Source organism: Oryx dammah, unplaced genomic scaffold (genome assembly GCF_014754425.2).
Source record: "Oryx dammah isolate SB20612 unplaced genomic scaffold, SCBI_Odam_1.1 HiC_scaffold_10, whole genome shotgun sequence".
Classification (NCBI taxonomy): Eukaryota; Metazoa; Chordata; class Mammalia; order Artiodactyla; family Bovidae; genus Oryx; species Oryx dammah.
The window spans coordinates 35,090,692-35,108,734 of NW_024070194.1; positions in this window are offsets into that span (position 1 = coordinate 35,090,692).

Consider the following 18,043-nt stretch of genomic DNA (forward strand, 5'->3'; position numbering starts at 1 on the left):
TAACATATGCTTTTGCTCACAATTCCAAGATTTGAGCATATTCTCTGTAGTGAGATTGACTTAGAAACATTACTTAATCATTGGTGTCAACTTCTTTTTTGAAACCAATTGATCATCACCAGATTTTCTGACATATAGTGAGCTCTTTTTATCCAGGTCTACCTTTTGGAAAAAGCACCATAGAGCAAAAATAGCCAGAGGCATCAGAAGGCCTCTGATTTATGGTCAAATGTCAAGGGCACATCTTTCATTTAGATGGTCCATAAGAATTAGGGATGTGGAGTTTGTAGACATCCTTTCATGCAGTTCTTTTTTTTTTTTAACTGCAGTTGATTTACAATACCGTGTTAGTTTCAGGTACAGATTCTTTTCCATTATAGGTATTACAAGATATTGAGTATGGTTTCAGGTACTGTTGCAACCCTTTGTGCAATTCTCACATCAACCCATAAAGGGCAGGAATGACTTGCCTTCTCATTTCACAAGGGAGAAACCAGGCCCAGAAAATAAAGTAACTTGCCCAAGGTCACACCAAGAGTAAGCAATGGAACAAGATTGAGAGGCAGGTCTTAACTACAGAGACCATTGACCTTAGCCCAGCAAACCCCACAAAAACCTGTGCAGCATTGAAATGCCTACCCCAGCCCCAGTGCAGGCCTCTCCTGAGCTCAGTGTCCCCGTTTCACACACTGGTGGGGAAGGGCCAGAGAAACTAGAGGGTTGGTTGCCTCCGAAGAGCTGGGGAGGTGCAGGGGTATCAGAAAGGTCTGGGAGCCAGAGAAGTGAGTTGCCTCACAAGTATTTTGATTCTGGGAAAGTTTCATTTTCAGTCCCAAGGTCAAAAAAGTAAGCAGATGAATCTCTCATTTGAAAACTCATCTTTGAGTTGCAGGCATTAGAAGCAAGACATCCTAAAATTGCTTAAAATTTTTAAACAGTTTTTTTTAATTCACTTGTAAGTAAAGACTTTTTTTTTTCACTTCACTATATTCAGCAAAGAGTGAAATAGAAAAGGAGGCTCCTTTCTACTCCTCCAACCTCCCTGAGAGATTCCAGACTGACAGGAGGACGAGAAGAAGCAGCAAAATCATGTGAAATAATGAAATATACATGAAATACATTCTTTCATTATTTTCCCACACAAACACATGATTTTTATAAAATCACAGGAGAGATGATCATGTGAGATAGTGACATATACGACTTTCATTCTTTTCCCACACAGCATGTGGTTTCCTACTTCCTCCTCATCCCTTGCTATCACCCCAGAATCTCTCTAGATGGTAAGGGTGGAAGAAAGCTGCCTCTTTTTCTTTTCCACCCCCTTTCCCCTCTTCATGCCCCTTACCTCCAAGAGCCATTGGACCCTGAAAATCCTAGAAAAGCTGACAGTCCCCACATAGCCCTTCCTTGTATTCAAGTTTCCCTATCCCCTTTCTCAAGAGCGCGTTCCTCCCTGAAGCCAAGGGGAAATACTGAGCTCCAGCAAAGAGAACAAAACCTGCCTGTGGGTTCTCCCTCCTCACAAATGCCTGCATTGCCCTCAACTCTTGCTGGCCTTGGGGTGATGGATTCTCAGATTTCTTCAGAGCAGAAATCTTCTGAGTGAAAGGTCAGATTCCAGTAAGCCACCCTGGAGCCCAGAGCTCCCAGAAGCCACTTCACATGACACTAGGTCAGAAGATTTAGAGAGAGCCTCCAGGAGCCTCCCCACATTTGCCCAGACATCCGTGTTGCATGAAGACCCAGTTCCCTCAGAGCAGCCCTTCTGTGAACAGAATGTAAACAGAATGGGAATGTGAAGTTTCTCTTCAGATTTGCTCATGCTCCTCACTAACAACTGTCAAGAGAGATTTTCAACTAAATGAATTTCCTTCCTTCTGACTCGCCACTGTGTGTGTGACCTTGCAGGCCTCAGTTCCTCCAGTCATTACAGAGAGAAAATCCCACAGTCCCTCCTTTACAGAGGACCTCAAATGACAGTGCTGTCCATGACCCAGCAGGGTGTTTTTTCTCTTCTCCTCCCTTGAAAGTTGGGAGGCAAGCCTCTGGCTGCTCTCTGAGATCCCCAGAGGCAGGAATGTGCTAGGGGAGGGGGAGAACCCTTTGTGAGGGGACCCAGGGCCTCAGGGGAGAGCAGGGTCCAAAGCCCCAAGCCTGCGTCCTTGTTGGCTCCAAATAGGGCCCATAACAGCGAAGCAAGGTTGGCAAATGAGGTCCTGGAAGAAGGAAAGAATTGTATATCTTTGAGAAAAGAAGGGATGGGGAATGCAACAGGGCCTCGGGGCCCAGGCCCCACACATAGGGGTTGGTGGTGGAGTGGCTGGTTTGGGCCCAGCACCTGCCTTATAAAGGAAGCCCTGACTTGTGCCCACTGTGACTATTGGGAGAGAACAAGGATGCTCTTTCAGGCAACATAGTGGATAGTGGGAAAGCCAGTGCTGAAATAGTGAGGTCTTCCAGGAGTGGGTGAGGCTCAGGGATGGAGGTCTGATGGAAGGGCTTACAAAGGGGCTCAGATACCTGCAATGTTCCCAAAAAATTAATATCAGCAGCCAGGTCAGTCCACATGACCCAGCATTAGAAACACAGCAGAACCTGTGTTTTCTTTTCTAGGACTTAGCCCACACACTCAGCTTCAAAATGAAAAAGCACGCTCTTTGCTATTGAGGGTCAGATACTGAGCACTAAACCCGCATACTGCAGCTTGCGTGCGTGCTAAGTCACTTCAGTTGTGTCCAACTGTGCAACCCCATGTACTGTAGCCTGCCAGACACCTCTGCCCGTGGGGATTCTCCAGGCAAGAATACTGGTGAAAGTGTATTGTTGGATCCACCACACTGGTTAGAGATGCCAGATCCACAGGGCCGGGAACAGGGTGAAGCAAGCAAGTCACCCGGGGCACATTTAAGGAGGTCCTCACCACCAGGGCCTCCCTTATCTCATCCTCGTCCCAGCTGCAAGGCCCACCCTGACCTCTTGAATTTTAACAAGACCTTCAAGTGACATGTATACACAGCAAAGTCTGAGAAGCTCTGGCCTAAGACACATGGCATGGATTTGGCGGAGAGGACATCAAACCCTGAAGCATCATGAACACAAATACCATAAAACCTACTTGCCAGCATATGGGTTGGCTAGTTTTCCCCCAAAACTTCATGTTTACCCAGAACCAGTGAATGTAACCTTAATTGGAAATAAAGTCTTTGAAGATGTAATCAGGTTAGGATGAGGTGTACTAAATTAGGGTGGCCCCTAAATCCCCCCAGTATGACTGGGGGCTTTATAAGAGAGGAGACAGGTAGAGACAGGGAGAAAGAAGGCCTGATGATGACTGAGACGGAGATTAGAGTGGTGTAGCTGCAAGCCAGGACTTCCCAGATGGCACTAGTGGTAAAGAAGCCACTTGCCAATGTAGGAGACGTGAGAGACGCAGGTTTGATCCCTGGAAACTTCAACATTCTTCCCTGGAGACTCCCATGGACAGAGGAGCCTGGCAGTTGATAGGGTCGCACAGAGTTGGACGTGACTGAAGCAACTTACCATGCATGCACACTTGCAATTGCAAGTCAAGGCCTGCTGGCAACCGCAAGGGCAAGAACACATTATTCCCAAGACCCTTCAGAGAGCTCACAGTCCAGCTGACATCTTAATTTCAGACACTTAGATTCCAGAACTGGAAAAGAACAAATTTCTATTTGAAGCCAGCAGGCCTATGGTAAATGAGGACATTTAATGAGGACATACTTTCAATTATTAAATATTTATTTACTTATTTTCAAAAAAAAAAATATTTATTTACTTATTTTCAAAGAAGTTTGTGTAATAATTTGGATACTTGCCCCCTCCTCCCAGGTGTTGGTAGTGCAGACCTCTTGCCCCATTGTGTGGATTTGGCCATATGACTTGCTTTGGACAATCGGGTGTTAGTTAGTGATTGATGTGAGCAGAGGCCCTCATGTGCTTGTACAGTTTGACTGCCCTTTTGCACTGCTGTCATCCACTGTGAGGACAGGTCCCCCAGATAATCACCTGGGCCGCAGAATGGAACCTAATGCTTCATCTTTTAAGACATTTTTTTTCCTTTTTTTCCCCCCATCTGCACCTATTTCTTCCATTCTCCACTCCCCACCTCTGGAAACCACCAATTTGTTCTGTTTCTAGGGGTTCCGTTTTTCTAGATTCCATGTATAAATGTGATTATACAGTATTTATTAATATCTTTTTCTGACTTATTTCACTTGCCATAAAACCACCCAAGTCCATCCATGTTGTTACAAATAACAGCATTTCCTTCTTTTATGACTAATATTCCACTGGGTAGATATATCCATTCATCTGTCAGTGGACACTTGAATTGTTTCCACGCCTTAGCTATTGCGAATGATGCTGCGGTGAACATGAAGGTACAGTCGCCGCTTCTAGATAGTGGTTTTCACTTCCTTCAGATAAATACCCAGAAGTGGAATTGCTTGATCATCTGGTAATTCTATTTATACTATTTATCATTTTTTTTAGGAACCTCCATACTATTTTCCACAGTGGCAACACCAGTTTATATTCCTATTTTAAGATATTTTCCCGCTTGCTTTTCTGATCCCATTTATAAAATTCTCTTACAGAGTCTGAATTTGATCATTTTTTCACCATAATCAAAAGCTAAAAGCATCAGCCTGGTCAAAAAGGAGACTGGAAAAACAACGGTAGGGGGAGATCAAGCCTTGATCTAAGAGTATCTGTCTCCTCAGCTGAAAGGGCAGGGTTTAAGACTGGGTGGTTTCTTGTAGCCCCTTATATCCCAGGTTTCGGTGATTATTGTCCATTCCCCTCACCTCCTCAGTCATGTCCAGGTTCATCCCCCACTCCAGTGTAACACTCCAAGCCTTTCTACCATACATTTGCCTTTCTCTCAAAACTGTCATCATTCTGCCAACACAACCGCATTATCTGTGTCAGGCCCTATTGTTATATAACTCAAATTTCAGGGTAGGATGACAAGCTGCCATGGCAGTCAAATATGCCCCAGGGGCCAAAGGAATACTGAGAGGTTAAATGGCTCAGCCATCTTAGAGCCAGTGAAGTCAGCTTCTGCCTCCCCAAAGAGCAGTCTCAACAGTAACACTGCTAACGATCCATGGCTAAAAGAATTAGGAAACTAACACGTATTAGGGGCTATCACTTGTGCTTCCCACAAGGTCATTCCATTCATCCTCTGGGTGAGGTAGGTATTATCAGCCCCATTATACAGATTTGGAAAAGTACAGGGAGTCCTGGTAAATTTTTAATAACTCCATGGGCAGGAGGGAGCCCCAATTTGCCAGTTTCCCTGGTTTAAAGATGCCTACCACAGCCAACGTGACCCAAGATGACATCAGAGTTGGGAAGAGATTCAAACACCTGGCTTTCTGACAAGGCTGAGAAGACTCCAGCACTCACCATAACTGTGTACAGAGAGGTCAAGCAACTAATCAAGGTCACCCAGCTAAAATGTGGAAAGCGAGGATGTGAACCCAGACCTCTGACTTTAGTACAGCTCTTGATATTCTCATGTGAACGGCAAGTCCTTGTGAGCAGAGAGCCCTAGACTGTCTTCATACGTAATAATATACCCCGAGGTGATTTTTCCCAGAACATATTAGGTCAGACCTACAAAACTCCATGGACATTTTTTCCTCCCAATTACATCACATCAGATTTCAGCAACAAAATGATGAAAATTTCTTCTAAACAAAATCTTAGATCTAACTGCTGACCTACTTGTTCAATATGCCATTTGACTGCAGATGGGACAGAGGCGGAGTCTAGGGGGGAAAGAATTGTGCCTTCTTCCCAGTAGAGCAAACACCCAACGGTGACCGGAGGCAACCCTACGCACTCCCACTCCCACCCCACACAGGGTTGGGCCCAGCTCCTGCCATTGCATGTAAATATTTGATGCCAATTCCACCAAGGAGAGGTGACCCTTCCCCAGGGACTGAGTGCCGTTTTCAGAGGCTGAGTGAAATGTTTTCATTCTAATCTTTGCCTCCCTTTATAGATGGTTCTTTGAAACCAGTAGACATCAGGAGAACAAATGGGTAGTCAAAAACTCTGCAAGAAGCTGTTGAATAATCAGTTGTTTATAACCCAGAAGAGTCCACTCTAGGATGTTGTTGTTGTTATTTAGTCACCAAGTCATGTCTGACTTTGCAACTCCATGGACTGTAGCCCACCAGGCTCCTCTGTTCATGGGATTTCACAGGCAAAAATACTGGAGTGGGTTGTCATTTCCTTCTCCAGGGGATCTTCCTGATCCAAGGATAGAACCTGTGTCTCCTACACTGGCAGGCAGATTCTTTACCACTGAGTCATTGGGAAACAACACTCTAGGATAAGGGGGTGTAAATGCAAGTACGTTCAGGGGCAGACAATGTGCATAGTCATAGCCAGTCATGTAAAACCGCAGGGCTTCGCAAAGCTTGCCCTGTCTAGTATGCACATATCTTTAAAATATGTGAATATGTGTCTCATGTATCTGAGAATGTGATGCAGCCACTGGGCCAAGAGTTTTCAAGCCTTTCTATGGTTCAGTCAATCATAATTCAACCAATGTAGTTAAATCACACACACACAGTTTTTACATATTTCAGTTAGAATTGTTAAGCTCTAAGTGACGGAAAACCCAAAATAATAGTGACTCATAAACAAACAAGTTTTTTCTCTTCCACCTAAAACTCTCAAGGCAAGCCTAGACCAAAATGGCATTATGTTTGTACCATGTCAGAGACCCAAATCCTTTTAACCTTTTCCTCTGCCATCTCATGGTGTGACTTTGATGTCATCTCTTTGGTAGCTGCTTTAGCTTCAGGCATTATGTCACACAGCTTCAATTAGCTACAAGGAAGATTGAAATATTTGTCTTTATTCAAAGTAACCATGAACTCAATTCAAAATCAGCATTCTGGGACTTCTCTAATGGTCCAGTGGCTAAGAGTTTGCATTTTCAATACAGGGAGCCAGGGAATGATCCCTGGTCAGGAAACTAGATCCCACCTGCCACAACAAAGTGTTCACATGTGCAACTAAAAAGGCCTCGCGCACCATAACTAAGACCCAATGCAACCAAATAAAGAAATAAATGTTTTTAAAAATAGGTTTTTAAAACTAACTTTGCTAGTTGAGGGGGTGGAAACCCAGTTGATTAATAAATATAAAGAATACTGGATGGAAAGAAGGCATAGATAATAATCAGTGGACACAGACAACGAGTTTTGTTTGGGTGAGCCTAATTTCTCAGTCACTCCTGGTACAGTGTAATTCTATGAAGTAAGTGTGGATCTTTGCAATGGTGCATCGTCAAAACTCCCCTTTGGAAATTCTTAGCAAAGCCTCATTCACCTTATTTGGGATATCCTGACTGGATGAATCTTCATTGTTTTCATGGGGATTCAGCTTTTGGAAATATCTAAAACTAAACAAAGTGAGTTATGAGATTTTGATAAAATATTTTTGTGAATGCTCTAGTAAATAAAAGTAATTCTGTTGATTATTTTCTGTGCATATCATAGTCCTTCTAAAAGCAATTCCACAACAAGAAACACAAATGTTTTCAACTATGAAAGCATCGTTTACAAAAGGACAACACCTACCAAGTAACTTCACTCAAGACAAACTCTTGCCAGATTTTTTTTTTATTACACTCAGGAGTTGGTGATCCAAACATCTTCTTAAATAAAGCAGGCAGGTATTTTTCATTTTCTCCATACTCCTAAAAAAAGAAATGATCTCAGAGTTCTAATCTTGGGTTCTTCCTCAGACTTAATTTATGAAATTAATCCTAATTCCCCCAAGCAATAAAACAGAAACAACAACAAAAAAAAAAAAAACAGAAACAACAAATGCCTCCCATCGAAAGGAATGTGGTGAACAAGAATTGGTCATCAACTTCCTAGAGTTTAGTGTATCTCTCTAGTTTACATAAATACTTGACATAATTAATAATCACCAGTAAAATGGTTTTGTTATTAATATATTATTCAGGATTGATCATCAGATACTTAGGGCTTCCCAGGTAGTGCAGTGGTAAAGAATCTGCCTGCCAAACACAGGAGACACAGGTTCAATCCCTGGGTCAGGAAGAGCCCCTAGAGTAAGAAATGGCATAGTATTCTTGTCTGGAAGATTCCATGGACAGAGGAGGCTGGCGGGCCACAGTCTGTGGGGTCACAAAGAATATTATCTATATTCTTTTTGGCAATAATAGAAAGACAGCACTGTTAAAATCTGCTTTTCAAACAAATACCTAGTGTTCCCATTTTCTGCAATCACTGTGCTGTACAGCTTGTTTTTTCTCAATCCTCCTCAGCACCTACCCTTAGCTCATGATTTGTAATGTAATGACCTGTACATTCCTGGGCACAGTGAAGTCATCAGAGGGGAGCAGTCTCATCTTTTGACTCCAAATCCTTCCTCACACGTTCTTCTTCCCTCCTGTCCTGGTGAGAACAGTGCTCAGTCTTGAGCCTTTGAGTATTGTCCCCTCGTGACCTGTGACGGACTTGATTCCTACGGTTTGCTCTTCTCTGTTTCACATCATTCACCTCTCCCTATCTCACGGTGCACTCTCACCCAGCCTGCAAACATGTTCTGATCTGTGGGGATTTAAAACACAGCTGCAAATTCTCTGACTGTCCTTCCACCAAAGGGCAGGAACTATGTCCCAACCTTTAATCTGGTTGGGCTTCTGGCTAGATTGATCAATAGAGTACAGCCGAAGTGATAGTCTTTTACTCCTAAACATTAGTCATAAAAGTCCAGGTAGCTTCTATCTTGTCATGGGACACTCCCTCTCGAGCTCTGAGGCCATCATCCTAGAGAGGCCACAAGCAGGGACTCTAGCTGACAGACAAGTGGAGCCCATACCCACCAGATGCCAGACCTGTGAGTGAAGCCATCTTGAACGCTCAAAACCAACCTCTTCAACAGCTGAATACTACCAATGACTCCAGTTAATACAAACTGGAGCAAAAGAATCATCCAGCCAATCTCTGACCAAATTTCTGGCCCACAATAATCATGGAATGAAATATAAGGATTATTGCTTAAAGCCACTATTTATAGGGTACTTGCTAGGCAGCCATTGAAAACTACAATATTTCCAACTTTAAAAATTTTGAATTCTACCTTACCCCATTTTTCTGCTCCTTCTCACAGCAAAATTTCTTCCAAGCGTAAAGAAGGCTAAAACTCTCTTTCTCGCACCTTAACTTTTTCCTCTCTGGCTTCTGTCCCTTGCTCACCACCTCAAACTCTGCTCTCACCCAGGTCTTGTCCTCCCGTTTATTCGGTCTCTCCAAGCCTGACTGGTCATGCCCTCCTTACCAAAACTCTGATAATGCCAAACTTTCCTGAGTTTTCTTCCCCTCCCTTGCTGATCCTTCTCAGCCAGCTAGGTTGCCTCCACCTTCACGTGCTGGTAACTAAGTCCCCTCCTTTTCTCTCTGCACACATTCCCTGGGAAGCCTCAACCAGGCTGCTGGCTTTAAGCACTATCTCTATGTGGTGACATCTCCAGAGTGTAGCTCTCCTGCTCTGCCCTCCCCTCAGAATTCCATGGTCGGATGTCTGCTTATCTCCTCAACAGCTCTGAAAGTCCAGCAGATATCTCAAACAGTATGGCCCAAACAGAGCCTGTGATTTTCCTACCCTGAATCTGTTGATCTTCTCTGAGTCTTCTCTTTCCCAGTAAATGGCATCTCAATCCATTCAGTCCTCAAGCCAAAAGCCTGCATGCGTGCTAAGTCTCTTCAGTCATGTCCCACTCTGTGTGACCCTATGGACTGTAGCCCTCCAGGCTCCTCTGTCCAGGGGATTCTCTAGGCAAAAATACTGGAGTGGGTTTCCATGCCCTCCTCCAGGGGATCTTCCCAACCCAGGGACTGAACCCACATCTCTTACATCTCCTAGATTCCCAGACAGGTCCTTTACCACTAGCACTACCTGCAGGTCATCCTTAATACCTTCTTTTCTCTCCCTCATGTATCAGTTTCCTACAGCTACTATAACAAATTGCCACAACCTCAGTGATTTAAGGAGAAGGCAATAGCAACCTGCTCCAGTACTCTTGCCTGGAGAATACCATGGACAGAGGAGCCTGGAAGGCTGTAGTCCATGGGGTCTCTGAGGGTCGGACACGACTGAAGTGACTTAGCAGCAGGGATTTAAAACAACACATGTAATATTCAGCTATAAAAAGGAATGAAATTTTTTTAAATAGAAATGAAATTTTGATATATGTTACAACATGATGGACCTTGAAGATGTTATGCTTTAGTGAAATAAGCCAGAATAGAAGGACCAATATTGTATGACTCCACTTACAGGAAGTATCTAGAATAGACAAATACAGAGACAAAAAGTAGAATAGAGGTCACCAGGAGTTGGGGAGAGGGGGGAGTGAGGAGTTATTATTTAATGGGTTCAGAGTTTTTTATTGAGATGATGAAGTTTTTTTAAGCCAAAGATAGTGGTGATGGTTATACAGACTGTTAATGTATTTAATGCTACTGGTTTGTAAACTTAATGAATAGTTAAGTTGATACATTTTACATTATGTAAATTTTACCACAATAAAAAAAATAACATATACATGTATTCTCTCAGAATTCTTGAGGTGAGAATTCTGAAGTCAGATTCACTAAGCCAAAATCAAAGTGTCAGCTGGACCGTGCTCCTCCAGAGCCATTAGCAAAGGATCCACTCCCTTGCCTTTTCCAGCCTCTAAAGCTTCGTTCCTCAAGCCAGCAGTGGGGCATCCTTCTTCCGTCTCCACTTCACATTCTTCTTTGCGGCAAAATCTCTCTCTGCCTCCATCTTCTGAATACATAAATAAAAATACTTGTGATTACATTCAGGGCCCATCCACATAATCCAGGATAATCTCATCTTCAAGATCCATTACCTTAACCACACGTGCAAAGTTCCTTTTGCTATATAGAGCAACATCTATAGGTTCCAGGGATTAAGACATGGATATCTTTGAGGGCAATTATTCAGCATACCATTCCTCATTTTCAATCCACTAACAAATTCTGTGGCTTCTACTTCATATATATCAAAGATGTATCCTTGGCTCCACTTTTATTATCAACACTCTCAAGCCAATATCATCACCCTGCTAATGTAACTCCTTAGCTTTGTTGCAGGAAGGGGGACCCCTTCTAGGGCTCAAGGCTGGACTTTTATCCAAGGAGACACACATGCTGACAAAGCTAGAGACGTTATTGGAAAGGAGAGCCCAGGCGGAAAGCAGCAGAGTAATGGAACCCAAGAGAACTGCTCTGCCACCTGGCTCAGTCTCAGGTTTTATGGTGATGGGGTTAGTTTCCAGGTTGTATCTGACCAATCATCTTGCTTGGCCCATAGCCTGACTCGGGGTCCTTCCTAGTAGTGTGCACATCTCTCAGCCAAGATGGATTCTGGCAACAAGGATTCTGGGAGATTGGTCATCTTCTCCCTCCTTTTGGCCGCTCCTGAATTCTACTGGTTAATCTTCCAGTGGCAGCATCAAGTTCCTTATTGGGACCTCCTGTTCTGAGACAATTCAAGCAAGCAGTTATCATTGTAACCCTAACCCTGGCCACAGACAGCATTTTGGTCAACAGTTCCCTAGCAACTTTGCTCTTGCCTACAACAAAGCAAAGACAGTGACCTTTCAACACACCAAGCATCCCGTGTGCAATTTATTTGCAACATACTGTCCCTGCCTTCCTCTCCCCTCCCCTACATTCCTACAGACACAGAGATCTACTTTCTGCAACTCAAACCCAACAGGTCCTTTCCTGAAGGCTTTTCCCTGGAACATTATTCTGTGGCTCTTGGCATGACAGCTCCCTCTCATCCTTGGGTCTCAGTTCAAATGAAGCAACCCCTCTTGATGTCCATCTCCACTCTCCTCCCTGATTCCTTTACATTGTAAAGGAATGTAACAGTCACTAGCCTGTTTATTTCCTTTACAGTGCTTACTGCAATCTGTAATTACCTTATCCATGAATTTGCTTGTCTTCTATACTCCCCAATAGGATGAAAGTTTCCAAAAGAAGAGACTATATCTGTTCCAGCATTTTGAATAGTAGTTAGTGTAGAGCAGAAGCTCAGTGTGTTGAGCAAATTAATGAACAAATGAAATTGACATCGTAACCAAGGTCTGTATCAACCAAAATAGATAATATGCTGCAGTAGTAACAAGCAACCTAAAACTACAAAGTTTATTTCTCACACTATATATGTTCAACCTCAAGAGAACTCTGGTCTTCCTAGGGGCCAGGCTAATGGAGCAGCCACCTCCCAAACAGTGTCAGCTGCAAGAGTGGAAGAGAGAACTCCTTGAAAGTTCTCACTATAGCAGTTAACGACAGAGGATGAGATGGTTGGATGGCATCACTGACTCAATGGCCATGGGTTTGGGTGGACTCCAGGAGCTGGTGATGGACAGGGAGGCCTGGCATGCTGCAGTTCACGGGGTCGCAAAGAGTCGGCCACGACTGAGAGACTGAACTGAACTGATAGCAGTTAAATGCATTGCCTAGAAGTGACACACATTGCTTCCTGTTACAACCCACTGACTGGAAAAAAACATGGAAACATGGTCCCACTCAACCACAACGGGCCAGGAGTAAAATCCTACCAAGTGGCCAGAGGGAGAGAACCTGAAATATGTGGCTAATAGCATTAATGGCTACCACAGGGCCTTTTACAAAATGAGCCAAGAAACCTTCCAGTCTCTCTCCCTACAAGCCTCCTCCCTGGCTCTTGCAATCCTCCTTCCATACTAGGTTGCCCCTTCCCTCAAAACACCAAGCCTTGTCAAAACTCCATTTCTTTGTACATACTGAGCCCTCTGCCTGGGATGTTCTTCAGAGTTAACCGCTATAGGCCATCATATGACTACACCATGATTTATGTATCTATTCTCCATTTTTTTGTGTGTATCACAACAAACTGTGGAAAATTCTTCAAGAGATGGAAATACCAGACCACTTTACCTGCTTCCTGAGAAATCTGTATGCAGGTCAAGAAGCAACAATTAGACCTGGACATTGGAACAAGAGACTGGTTCCAAATCAGGAAAGGAGTACATTAAGCCTGCATATTGTCACCCTGCTTATTTAACTGATACGCAGAGTACAATCATGCAAAATGTCAGGCTGGATGAAGCACAAGCTGGAATCAAGATTGCCGGGAGAAATATCAATAACCTCAGATATGCAGATGACACCATCCTTATGGCAGAAAGTGAAGAAGAACTGAAGAGCCTCTTGATGAAAGTGAAAGAGAGAGTGAAAAAATTGGCTTAAAACTCAACATTCAGAAAACTAAGATCATGGGATCCGGTCCCATCACTTCATGGCAAATAGAAGGGGAAACAATGGAAACAGTTGCAGGCTTTATTTTGGGGGGTTCCAAAATCACTGCAGATGGTGACTGCAGCCATGAAATTAAAAGAAGCTTGCTCCTTGGAAGAAAAGCTATGACCAACCTAGACAGCATATTAAAAAAGAGATGTTACTTTGCCAACAAAGGTCTGTCTAGTCAAAACTATGATTTTCCCAGTAGTTATGTATGGATGTGAGAGTTGGACTATAAAGAAAGCTGAGCACTGAAAAATTGATGCTTTTGAACTGTGGTGTTAGAGAAGACTCTTGAGAGTCCCTTGGACTGCAAGATCCAACCAGTCTGTCCTAGAGGAAATCAGTCCTGAATATTCACTGGAAGGACTGATGCTGAGGCTGAAACTCCAATACTTTGGCCACCTGATGTGAAGGACTGACTCATTGGAAAAGACTCTTGCTGGGAAAGTTTGAAGGTGGAAGGAGGAGGGGACAACAGAGGATGAGATGGTTGGATGGCATCACCAATTCAATGGACATAAGTTTGAGCAAGCTCCGGGAGTTGGTAACGGACAGGGAAGCCTGATGTGCTGCAGTCCTGGGGTCACGAAGAGCTAGACATGACTGAGCAACTGAACTGAACTGAACTTTCTTATTTGTATCATTTGGGCTATTTTCAGTTCAGGGTTTTTGAATAAAGCTTCAAATATACACTCTTTGGTGGATATATACACTCATTTCTCTTTCATATTAACCCAAGATTGCAACTGCTGAGTCACCAGGTAGATGTACACTTGACATTCACAGATTGATAGTGCCCGTTTTCCAAAATAGCTGTACCACCTTCACTCTCATCTGCAGAGTTCTAGCTGCTCCACATCTTCCCCACAACTTGGTACCATCAGTCTTTTTCATTTTGGCCATCCTGGTGGGTGCCTACTAGTATCTCGTTGTAGCTTGAATTTGTGTTTCCATGGTGACTAATGATGTTGAATGTACACTCATATACTTATTGGATGGCATGCATTACTTCATTCCACCAAATGGTACTGAACATCCACACTGCATGTGTATTTGGCTATAGCAATGGGAATAAATAACATTCAGACTCCATGAAATCGTATATCATTGCCTTGTTTGTGCAACTTGAACATTGTTGCTTCTGAAAGAATTTTATTCAACATATTAAAAATCTAAATAAATATACAGGCAAACCCTGACAGTTCTATGGAAAATCCTAAATTAGGAAATATAACTGATCAGAAACAGAAGGAGATGCAGTTAATAAACCCTTATTCATTCAGCAAATATTTCTTAGGCATATATGTGTGCAGGTACTGCCAGACCCTGAAAAGAGCAAGGAACAGGCTGGACACCTCTAGAGCTAACAGAGCTTGCAGCTCAGCCCTTTGTGATCGGATGGTGCACTCACACTATGCAGGACTGTGTTCTGTCCTCTGCCCTTTCTAGTCTGGGTACTGCGTGAGGACAGAGTCCCATGTCCTGTTCATCTCTGGGTCACCATTTTACATCCTGAGCACCTCGGGCAAATGCTGCCATGTTCTGAGGACTGTTTTTGTTGTTGTTCAATCACTAAGTCGTGTCTGACTCTTTGCGACCCCATGGACTGCAGCACACCAGGCTTCCCTGTCCTTCACTATCTCAAACGTGTTGAATTGCAAAGCCTGAACCAATTGATTTACTCAAAAATATGAGACAGGGTCTTCCCTGGTGACCCTGGTAAAGAATCCTCCTGCCAATGCAAGGGACATGGGTTTGATCCCTGATCCCAGAAGATCCCACATGCCACAGAGCAACTAATCCTGTGTACCACAACTATTGAGCACATGCTCTAGAGCCTGGGAGCCACAACTGAGCCCATATGCCCTAGAACTTGTGCTCTGCAACAAGAGAAACCACTGCAATAAGAAGCGGGTGCACTGTAATGAAGAGTAGCCCCTGCAACTAGAGAAAACCTGTGCAGCAACAAAGACCCAGCACAACCAAAAGTAAATAAACAAATAAAATTCAGCATTGGGAGTAGAAAGAAAATATATGAGACAAGTAGAAGCTTAAGGATGCAGACATTGTACCCAATCAAAGATTAGCACTGTTATGATGCAAACCCAGTATCCTGTCCCACTTTAAAGAACTTTGTATTTGTGTACTGCCTCTGAAAGTGAAAAAAGTGAAAGTGTTAGTCACTCAGTCGTGTCCAACTCTTTGCAGTCTCATGGACTGTAGCTTGTCAGGCTCTTCTATCCATGGAATTCTCCAGGCAAGAATACTGGAGTAGGTAACCATTCCCTTCTCCAGGGGATCTTCCTGACCCAGAGATAGAACCCAGGTCTCCTGTATTGCAGGCAGATTCTTTACCATCTGAATTACCAGGGAAGCTCATGCCTCTGAGATGTGGTAAATTCCAGAATGTGCTTTATAAAAACAGCCTAGGGACTTCCCTGGTGGTCCAGTGGTTAAGAATTCACCTTGCAATGCAGAGGACACAGGTTCAATCCCTGATGGGGAAACTAACATCACACATGCCTTGGAGCAACCAAGCCCACACACCACAACTAGAGTCTATGCGCTGCAATGAACATCCCATGTGCTGCAACAAAGACCCTAGTGCAGACAAATAAATTAATTTAAAAAACAAACAGCCTACTTACTACCTTATCCCACTTCCTACAGCCACATACAAAATAAAGTGGCAGATTAGAGTCTCACTTTTCAATTTTTTCTCTTCCACTACAAATTTTAACAGAATCTCAAATGGTAACTTTTTTTTCATTCTAAGCATCCTATAAATCCTCACGTTAAAACTTCACTGTCACTGAGTGATGTGTCAATAGAAAAATAAACATGAGTCTCAACCTGTTACTATTTCATTCTGTCAAGTTCAGATCAGCTGCATGAGTGGAGCCCCCACCTCTGCTCTGCATACCATTCTATGAGAACTGCTGCCTGGAGACTTAACAACCTGGTACCATCTCCTCCCACTATCACCCTCCCATTCCTCCAGCTTATCTCTGGTGTCAGAAAAGAATGAGCCTCATACCTGTACATTCCAACTCCAGCCCTTGGGGGAAGAACCCTTGGCACAGCCATTTGGCATCTGGAGGCAGGATGGGGAAGCTGGCTGCCCAGTCACCCATAACATAAGCCAGGCCCCCTCACTGCACCCAGGCTGGCAGAATGGTGCACAGAGCTCGATAGGGTCCCTTTGGAAAGCACCAAATCTGAGTCTCTGGGGCAGCCCCATACAATCTCAGGGTATTTATCTCTGGGGTACTGGGAATGGTATCAGGACCACAGGGGTCAGCACCCCTAGAAACTCTGCCAATCACCTGACTCTCGTCAGGTGTGTTCCATGAGTCACGCCTATGGAGAAAGGCCCACTGTGCTAATGCCAGGGCAGATGAGACCCGGCTGGCTATGCAAACAAGCCCAGAGCCCAAAACAGAACAGTGAGAATTAGGTCAACCCTTCCTTCTCACTGGACTACTGGGACTCAACTATGTGACCCCAGACAAGCCAGTGTTCCTCAAAGGGGCTCAGTTCTCTCCCTCTAAAACAGACAGGGAGGGGGTGGAACCAGGCAAGTCACATCTAAGGCCAAGGACCCATGACTCTGATTTTAATCTAAATCCAGAAAAAAAAAAACATGTAGCCAGGTGTGTAATTACTGATTTACTGTTTTTCTTCTGAAGGCTCTGGGTTTACTAACATCTAACCTTGTGATCTTCTTCCAAAAGAACTTTCCCCCAGTACCCCTAGCTGTACTGGGGAAAAGGATTAGAAACTTCTTTGGGACTCAGTTCTCTCCTTCCATTCCTACCTCCACCACCTCCACCTGTACCCACCATGCCCACTTCAACCTTCACCTGAGCTCTTCTCAAGGCTGGGATGTTGGCAGACCAGGGATGTAAGTCTCAGGCACTTGCATTTTTTAAAATATTATTTATTTGGCTGTGCTGGGTCTTAGTTGCAGCACGTGGGATCTTTTATTTGTAGCATGTGAACTCTTAATTTCAGCATTTGAGGTACAGTCCCACGACCAGGGATTGAACCCTGGGCCCCTGCATTGTGAGTGCAGTCTTAGCCACTAGACCACTAGGGAAGCCCCAAGCACTTTCATTTAACATTCGCTGTTTTGAGTCCTGCCCCACCCACTCCTGGGCCCCTTGGAGGGAATTCTAACTCATTTCTCATCCTGTGTGCCAGCCTATATCCTGGGCACCTGGGCTCAAAAGAATGATGTGTCCCACACTCAGGGAGTTGACTCTTAAATTAGGGAGGCGCCACATCAGTCCATGGGACAGCAGTTAACCCCAGGCCCACCTGGGAGAGAACACCAAGTGAAAGCCTGCCTGGGCAAAACCTTGAAGGTGCTAGGCAGATGCTGTCAGTGCCCACCCATCCCCATAGCCCTCCTTAGAGTTCTCAGGGCAAAGCAGACGTGCTGGGCAGTTAGAGCCACAGGAAGAACCCTTGAGCCAACAAGCAGCAGAGGCTGGGGGGGTAAACACCCCACCTCCTCGCCACAGGATGAAATAATCCCAAGGCAGCTGGACACAGGCTCCCAGGAGGGCTGAGTGACCTGCTTGTAGTTAACACAGCTGCAGTACCTACCCTTCCGGGTCTCACTTCCTTACTCCCTCTCCTTGCCTCTCAGG